The sequence below is a fragment of the Haliotis cracherodii genome, unplaced genomic scaffold, assembly GCF_022045235.1.
Source record: "Haliotis cracherodii isolate W230 unplaced genomic scaffold, xgHalCrac1.p SCAF_6, whole genome shotgun sequence".
NCBI classification, from domain to species: Eukaryota; Metazoa; Mollusca; class Gastropoda; order Lepetellida; family Haliotidae; genus Haliotis; species Haliotis cracherodii.
Genome location: NW_027266319.1, coordinates 17,885,473 through 17,894,294, shown reverse-complemented (window position 1 = coordinate 17,894,294; position 8,822 = coordinate 17,885,473). Strand labels below are relative to the sequence as shown.

Sequence of the window (8,822 nt, the reverse complement as noted above, 5' to 3'; positions counted from 1 at the left end):
TGGAAGGTTGTCGTTGAGGTCGGTAATGTCAACGTTCAGGGATGCTGTTGTTGTACTTGTACCATCACTTACCCTGAAGCACGGAAGTCTTTAAATGGATGCGACTTACCAAGGGTAAAACATATACATTCACTACAACTGAGCTAAGGGTGTTCTATCATGCAGTCAGCAAGATCATATACTTGTACCACAACACGGACAGAGGAAGGCCAGGGTCTATTGCCTGTTCTAGCATGCTGAATTGAAGTCGCTCAGTATTCTGCTTGTCTACTCCATTAATGATGAAGTGATGGAGTAGGATACTACGCCGCATTATTCAATGGGGTGGGGGTCGGGCGGGGGGGTTGGGGGGGGGGGGGGGCGTTTGGGCTCCACGCATTACACCCGTGGAGAAATCGGCGTGAACACTGTACGTTTTCCCCACTAGATTATCCCATCTCTTCATTATATAAAGGGGCTGTGGGGTAGTCTAGTGGTTACAAAGTTCGTTGAAGACCCGGGTTCCATTCCCCACATGGGTGCAATGTGTGAAACCAATTTATGGTGTAAAAGCGGTGTAAAACCATACTCACTCATTACGCATTCAATATACAAAAGGGGGGCGGTCGGGTAGCCTAGTGGTTAAAGCGTTCGCTCGTCACGCACGCCGAAGACCCGGGTTCGAATCCCGACATGGGTACAATGCGTGAAGCCCATTTCTGGTGTCCCCCGTCGTGATATTGCTAGACTATTGCTAAAAGTGGCGTAAAACCAAACTCACTCACACTCACACTCACACTCATTATACAAAAGGGGCTCCAGTGGTCAAAGTTAACCCTCATCATGTAGCAACAACATTTCAGTGTATTCCTGAATTTGATGATAGAGTAAACTGGAACGCTCCCGAGAGCGCAGTCCTTCCGGACCTGACATATAGGTGGTCGATATAGCGAACAACGATAATTCCCACTCGTAAGTAATGAAGTCTTTGATTGACATTTTGAAGTTCGAAGAACATGAAGACATGACATTTGTGGTCAACAACTTCTTTATTGTTTGTGTCGACGTTTCGGACAGGACAGGGACAGGAAGTAGGCCCGAAACTCCGTTATAAACCACATAGATTTTGTTATCCATGAAATATTTCGTGTCTTTACAGAGTAATTACGCATGATCCGGCAGATGACAACTGATGTTCACTGATGGCCACACCTACAAGTATTTTCAGCTAGAGTGTATCAACTGTACAATCTTGAAAGAACATCTATATTAGTTGTATAATATGTAAAGACATATTCGTTTTCATCAATTGCTTGTAAAACACTTCTAAACGTACGTCACTGTCAGTAAGTAATTCGTTGTGGTTTCGTAATCCAATGTCCCGTCCACTTGTAGCTGCTGACTAACCAGCGTAAAGGGCACAGGTGCTGTAGTCAGTGCAAAGGTCATGGGGTCTCCTTCCGGGTCAGTTGCCTGAATACCGAATACTGAAGTTCCAGTTCCGGTGTTTTCAGCCATACTGACGCGCGTACTGCCATCAGTCGCTATATTGTCAAATGTTGGAGCAGCACCTGAATTGGAAAAAGAAAGCTGTTTTGAGCTGTTATATTTCATAAACGTGAACTGAAACCACGATAATAATTATCAAATTCTCGCCTTTAAACATCTGCACCGCCAAAACCAAACAAAGACACACACGAGTCACATGGTTACAAAATTGTAATTGGGCTCAAGTGATTAAGTTTACATTTCCTTCTTAAGTGTAGAGTGAGTGAGTGAGTATGGTTTTACACCGCTTTTAGCAATATTCCAGCAATATCACGGCGGGGGACACCAGAAATGGGCTTCACACATTGTACCCAAGTCGGGAATCGAACCCGGGTCTTCGGCGTGACGAGCGAACGCTTTAACCACTAGGCTACCCAACCGTCCCTTAAGTGTACAACACTGAATGTTAAATAGTAGCGGTGATAGTGGTAGGAGTGGGTGAATGTAGTTGAACGCCGCAGTCAGTATTCCAGATATATCGTAGCGGCCTGTAAGTAATTAAGACTTCATCAGGCCAGCCAGTGAATGAAATCATGAGCAATGATCATGCCTTATAATTACGCCAGTGTGCACTCAACCAGGTCGCAGAGCCTGTTTGCCTCACCTTCATTTTAGTTGGCACTGATGATAACCATCAGGTTCGAGGGCCCTGTGCTAGTTTCTCACCCATTTTTCCACACTGTGAGTAGTAGTAGTAGTAGTAGAAGTTTGTTTGTTTGTTAACGCCGCACTCAGAAATATGCCAGCCATATAACGGCGGTCTGTCAAGAATCGAATCTGGACCAGACAATCGAGTAACTGACATATGGAGCAATTGGGTTACGATTACATGCATCAACCAAGTCAGCGAGCCTGACCACTCGATCCCGTTAGTCGCTTCTTACGACAAGCATGTGTTGCTGAAGACCATTTCTAATCCGGAATCTTCACAGTATTATTAGTAGTAGTAGTAATAGTGGTAGTGGTAGTAGTAGTAGTAGTAGTAGTAGTAGCAGTTGTAGTAGTAGTTGTACTAGTAGTAGTAGTAGTAGCAGTAGTAGTAGTAGTAGTAGTAGTAGTAGTAGCAGTAGTAGTAAGTGAAACACGGGTATGGTGGTGACAAATCTAGAAACATAATCTTGGATTCGAACCCAGGATCATAGGTTCTTGCAAGACCAAGGGTCGCAGATCTGCACAAAGAGTCTTCTTAGACGACTGGACCACCCATATCCCAGTAGCAGTAGTACCAGCAGTAGTTATAGCAGTACTAATGGTACTGTACGAAGTATGGCATGGCACATGTGCAATATGACATACGTAACAGCGTGTAATGTAACCACGACATCCAGTAATCCCCTACAGGAGCGACGCATGCAGCAGGATGCGGAGTATCATGAACTAGTCTTTACAATGCAATAGAGCCAGGATACAAATGAATGTGACGCATACACTGCATTCTCCAGCGTATAGCCCCGTCAAGGCCATGTGAGCACAGGCCCTATCTGCGCTGAGAGATTAATCCAGGACAGACATGCATGTACCTCGGCTTCTCGGCTAGATTACCTTACACTGCATGATCCGCCACATCGCCCCACATTCGCACCCTACTGTGCTATTGTGCTGTTGTATTGTAAAAACTTCCATTGTCGGGTGATTTAACCAGTCACACTGTTCAACATTTTAAATGAATGCATCTTGAAATCAGTCAAGGAAGCGGACAAACGTACGGAAACCCATTTATGACACAAAATTAGATATTTTAGCCTGAGAGTTATTATCCTGAAAATTAAAATTAAATTATAAACTGGCAACAGTGTCAGCTCGAAATTGAAAGTGAAGCCTTGTTGATTCAGTTTCTCTTGAATTTTCAACATACTATCATGAATTTTTAATTTAATAACCTGAATTTTCAAGGTAGTATAAGATTTTCAACCTAATAACTTGAATGATCTAGATAGTATGACACTAGATAGTTTTCAGGATAATTGTCAATAATAACTTGAATTTTCGCGGTAGTAACGTAAATTTTCAACATAAAAACTAGTTTCTTGTATTTTAACTAAGTATCTTGAATTTATAATAAGAAAATGGCATGGCCATACGGGTTTCCGTACAGACGGGCTCTGAATAGCTGCAATTAGGCATTGAAGGGACATGAGATTTTTTAGATAGAGAATTGTTTAAAAATGAACAGTTCTTTGAGATGTTAGAAAGCGCTTTCGATTTAAACAATACTTGGAGGTGACTAACGTTCGATACTAACACATTTCGAAATGTTAGTATTCGATAGAAACAAGTTTCTAAATGACCGAACCGGTATTCAGTCTTATGACATATAATTGTTTATACTATGATATTTATTAATTGGAGATAACGGCTTTTGAAATAAGCAATGCTTTCAAGTGGAACGATTAGATATAAACGATATTTCGAGATGATAGGTATCGATATAAACCAGATTCGATGCCTTCTATACATCTACCAAAATTTCGGTTTCGATATGACCAAGAGGTCAATGTAAACTATTCACCAAGAACCCGGCTTTGATATAGACTATGCTTCGAGATAACAGGATCAGAAATAAACTCGAGACAAACAATATTTCCTCATACGTGGCATGGCATGATAAACTGTTTCGGATTTATTTTATTTTTTAAAGTGACGATGAACTGTTTCATGTCAGGCCTAACCGCTAGTTATTAGCGAACAATTATTCTCACAAAAACTTCAAATATGGAGGATACGATCTTGGCATACACTACCTACAATTACATTTACTGTAATCAAAGTACATGGGAACTCAGACCAACTACTGAATGGGCCTAACCATAGCAACTGCATCAACTAAAGACCTCATTATTATGTATTCCATGTTAACAGTTTATTATATATAACAAACAAAAATAGTTTTCTAGTTTTATTGCTCCGCAGCAATATGTAAAAGGACTATATGCTAATACGCAGTGTTGCCACTGAAAATATATTAAATATGAAGCATGACCTGGGTCCCATACAGTATTGAAATTAATATCAAACAACCGTCAAGTACAAAGACTTAATTTGTCTCCACGCCTTTAACGGAATGTTTATGGTGTCTAATTATACCAAAGCTGCACAAAAACCTCCCCGATATGACGCCGTCACGCACAAAGTCTTTGTTATCCACCACGCATCGGAACAAAGTCTCACTGAAAGGGTGGAAAACCCTAGGCCATTGTGACTACCTACATACCCTTCCTCCTGATTATGCACGTAGCTAGGACAGGATGTATCAGACACAACCTGGCAACACTGAAGTGAGTGGAGACACTGATAGACATTTAAGCTGGGGGAACAGCAGGCAACACAGAACAGACTACTTTAACGTCAACGCTGAGCGACGTCAGTTCACGTTCAAGGCCATATGCCTGTCCTGTTTGGTGGAGACGTATAGCTAAATGGATACGCTGGAGGATCAGGCTGTAATTCATAGAGATAAAGCGGGTGTAAAAGTCAGCACAGGGTGGTTATAGGGTAACGTCGATAGATCACATGGACAGAGACTTGTGATAGTGTAGGTTACTGAACTGTTTGAGTTGACTGATCTCAAGGATTCGGACTCTTACCCGGTCATAAATACTTCATCTTTCTATATCACTGCCATCGGGGGACGTATGTGAAGGTCAAAGCCGACCACACATATTTTTCGTAGTTTTAAAATACATTCTATTTCTTGGTTATATATGTTTAGTTAAAAATTAAAATATCTCACTAATGTACTTGATGCTACTTCGTCATATCTGTGTAATAGCATCGTTTCGTTACACACAAACAAAATTTTTATTCAGAAGTTCGAACACACAAGAACTCGCAAAAAACATTCCACTTCAGCAAAAGGAGATCAAAATATGTTACAGTGAGTGAGTTAAGTTGGGGGCCACTTTGAACAGTGCGAAAGCCTACTGGGGTCAAAATTGAAATAAGGAAAAGACACGAAAGGAAATTTGTTATTAATAGATTCGTTTTAACGGACAAAAAAGATTCGTTATTACGGAAATAATTTCGTTATTACGGAAATAATTTCGTTATAACGGAAATATTTTCATTATTACAGAATACGGAAAAAGATTTGTTATTTCGACAAAAAGATTCGTTATAACGAAATTATTACCGTAATAACGAATCTTTTCCCGTTAAAACGAATTTATTTTCGTAATAACGATTTTTTTCCGATATAACGAAATTATTTTCGTAATAACGAATCTTTTTTCCGTTATAACGAATTTCTTTTCGAGTCTTTTCCATATTTCAATTTTAACCCCAATAGGCTTTCGTAGAACAGCATTCTAGTCATATCACAGGGTGTCAGAATAATGTGGGAGGAAAGCCCGAAGCGATGTATGAAGTTTGATAAAATGTAAAACGTAACCTTTAAACTTTTTAGGGTTAATTAATAGAACAGTTAACTCGAAATGTCGATTAAAACCAATTAAAGTAATTTTATTGTACCAATAGAACATCTGTCAACAACTTTGATCTGATATCGTCACTCCGCTTGCTTCAAGCTTCTGACCTTAATGTATTTTCAGGGGGCGGTCGGGTAGCCTAGCGGTTAAAGCTTTCGCTCGTCGCGTTGAAGACTCGGGTTCGATTCCCGACATGGGTACAATGTGTGGAGCCCATTTCTGGTGTCCGCCGCCGTGATATTGCTGGAATATTGCTAAAAGCGGCGTAAAACCATACTCACTCACTAATGTATTTTCAATGGTACGGGAATCGTATGCTGACTAGCGGTGGAGGCTGAATATCTTGTTACGTAATCTCCGCATTGCATACAAAATCATGAAAATGAGGTGAGAAAGTAGAACCAAAACGATAATATTTTTAACTAAGTATATTGAGTTTGTAATAAGAAAATGACATGACCATACGTGTTTCCGTACAAACGTGTACTGAATAGGTGCAATCACACATTGAAGTGACATGGGATTTTTGAGATATAGAATTGTTCCTACATTCGATTTAAGCAATACTTGGATGTTAACAACGTTCGATACTAACACTATTTGGAAATGTTAGTATTCGACTGAAACACGTTTCAATCGTATGACATATAATTGTTTAATCTGCAATATATTAAATTCGGTTTTAAAATTAAAAAATCTGATCTGATATCGTCACTCCGCTTGCTTCAAACTCAGGGTCTTAATGTATTTTCAATGGTACGGGAATTGTGTGTTGACTGTAGCGGACACGCTGAATATCATGGTACGTAATCTCAGCATTGCATACAAAATCATGAACATGGGATGAGAAATTAGAGCCAAAACGATATTATTTGCACGCCCCACGGGTTCCCTAAGTACTACCGAGGGGACATCCATCAAACACCCACCCACAGGGTTTAACGTACGTGTATACAACTTGAACATGCAACACTGGCCAATTATAATAGATTTAGTCTGAAGCGACCACCAACTGTGATATGAGACGAAGTGACAAAAACTGTGGCATGCACATTACCGTACTTTAATGATAAGCAAAAGATAGCGGTTAACGCTGCACTGAACATTGCAAAACGTGATCACCTAAGGTGTAGAGTTGGGGAGGGACTGTGGGGGATTAACATATTCCTCTAGTGTCTGAGCTACGTTAGGCAACATTAGGATCAGGTTGCAATTGGTAACCTTTACACTCGTACAGAGTTTAGTGTGAGGAACGGAGTCTCCCACCGTGCATGCTTGGGATCAAACGGCTGTCATTATTGTTTGCATGAAGCGCGGCATGATGAAACATATAGTTTATTACATAAATAATTATAATATATTAAAATATTAAAATTGAAGATTGTCCATATACGGGAAAATGAAAGTATACAATTCAAAATTGGATTTGACCAAACAATTACAAACCCCACCACAGCGTTAATACGTTGGAAACAGACGCCGAAACACTGCAAACGTTAGGTCCAAAACACAACTTTGATACCGGTATGACATGCATCACAGTCGAATTTTTTTTTCTTGTTTGTTTCATTTTTAGCTACCCTTAAACATGGGTGTGTACTTTCGTTAGCCCGGTAGTTTATTAACATAACATTACCACTGTACGAAATATAACTTAAAGATTAAAATGGAAAGTGTCTTGAACCCTCACGCACATAGAGTCTGAACTTTCGTATAAATATGTTGTTTATAGGTAAGACATTGTGACATTTTTACTGATTCTCAATAAGGTATATGCTCATAAAACATCATATCTCTGTCGACAGCCTAATCTATGACCTTGTTTGGTTGTTATTGCGATAATTAACCCAAGTCACGATTCAACAATAATATCAACTATTGTCACACCTACCTGCACCATATGTGTATGTAAGTTGGCACAGCAACAGTAACAACACCGACATCACCGTCCCAGACCCTCCACCCTCGGGGGCTGCCATGTTGAGAAAACACAGCGGTATATATCCTGAAACACACGAACTTAGGTGACACACTGTACTATATATACATATCCATTACACGTGGGCTGTCTTATGAACGCCTCTCCTCGGAGACATCAAAGTAAAGGTTACCCACTGTCAAAGTATCTTGTTAGCTCCGTGTTATAACATCTTGCGCATTCACAAAAGTAAAATATGAGTTTTTCAAACGACGAAGCTGAAATGTTTGCTGCTAACTTAAGCGCTACAACAAACATCTCCTATGTTGGCGGTACACTGAAAGGGGTGGATGGTATTTACCTAGTCTACGTGAACAGGATGCTCTGTGTATTATAGACTTAAGGTCTTAGAAAAGAAGATCTCCCTCTGTGAGTTTAATCTGTACGTCCGAAAGCTAACAGCTTTCCATGCCATGTGCTGTTGTGGCGTCGCTGTAAATGAGGCGGGTGTATAAGGCGGGTAATTCCAGGGTAGCTTTCAGCGCCGCTGCGAGAGTGATTGAACACAATTGATCAGACTGTCGCCACTGCTGGCTCGACTTGGGTTGGTTGATCTTTTTAGAACTCTTTCATAGTAGTATGTTTATCTGTGTGAGAGGAAACGTTGAAGGACACAAATCTTCAGTTTTACTCAAAGGTGTCCACAACGGAATAGTGAGTGAGTTGGGTTATCGCGATGTTCAAGGCGTAGAGTATTGCAAAACCACGTGTCACGGACGAAAGCACCTTATAACCCAGGCCGTAACACTTCGTTGCATGTATTTGTTGTTTAACGCAGCGCTCAGCAATATTCCGGCTCAATGACGGCGATTTGTAAATAATTGAATCTGGAACAGGCAAACCAGTGATTGACATCAAGAGCATAGATCAACGCAATTGGGATACGATGACAT

General features: G+C 40.4%; 1 protein-coding gene and 1 long non-coding RNA gene across 2 annotated transcripts in view; both read right to left on the bottom strand.

Moving 5' to 3' along the window:
* LOC139445167 (receptor-type tyrosine-protein phosphatase epsilon-like) overlaps positions 1-8,822 on the bottom strand; it is a 187,023-nt gene that overhangs the window by 143,775 nt on the left and 34,426 nt on the right. The gene's annotated exons all lie outside the window — the stretch shown is intronic.
* Positions 6-7,931, bottom strand: LOC139444593 (uncharacterized). Its single transcript, XR_011651843.1, has 3 exons — positions 7,843-7,931; positions 1,316-1,550; positions 6-73 (listed from the first exon to the last, which is right to left on the bottom strand). It is a non-coding gene; the product is annotated as an uncharacterized lncRNA (long non-coding RNA).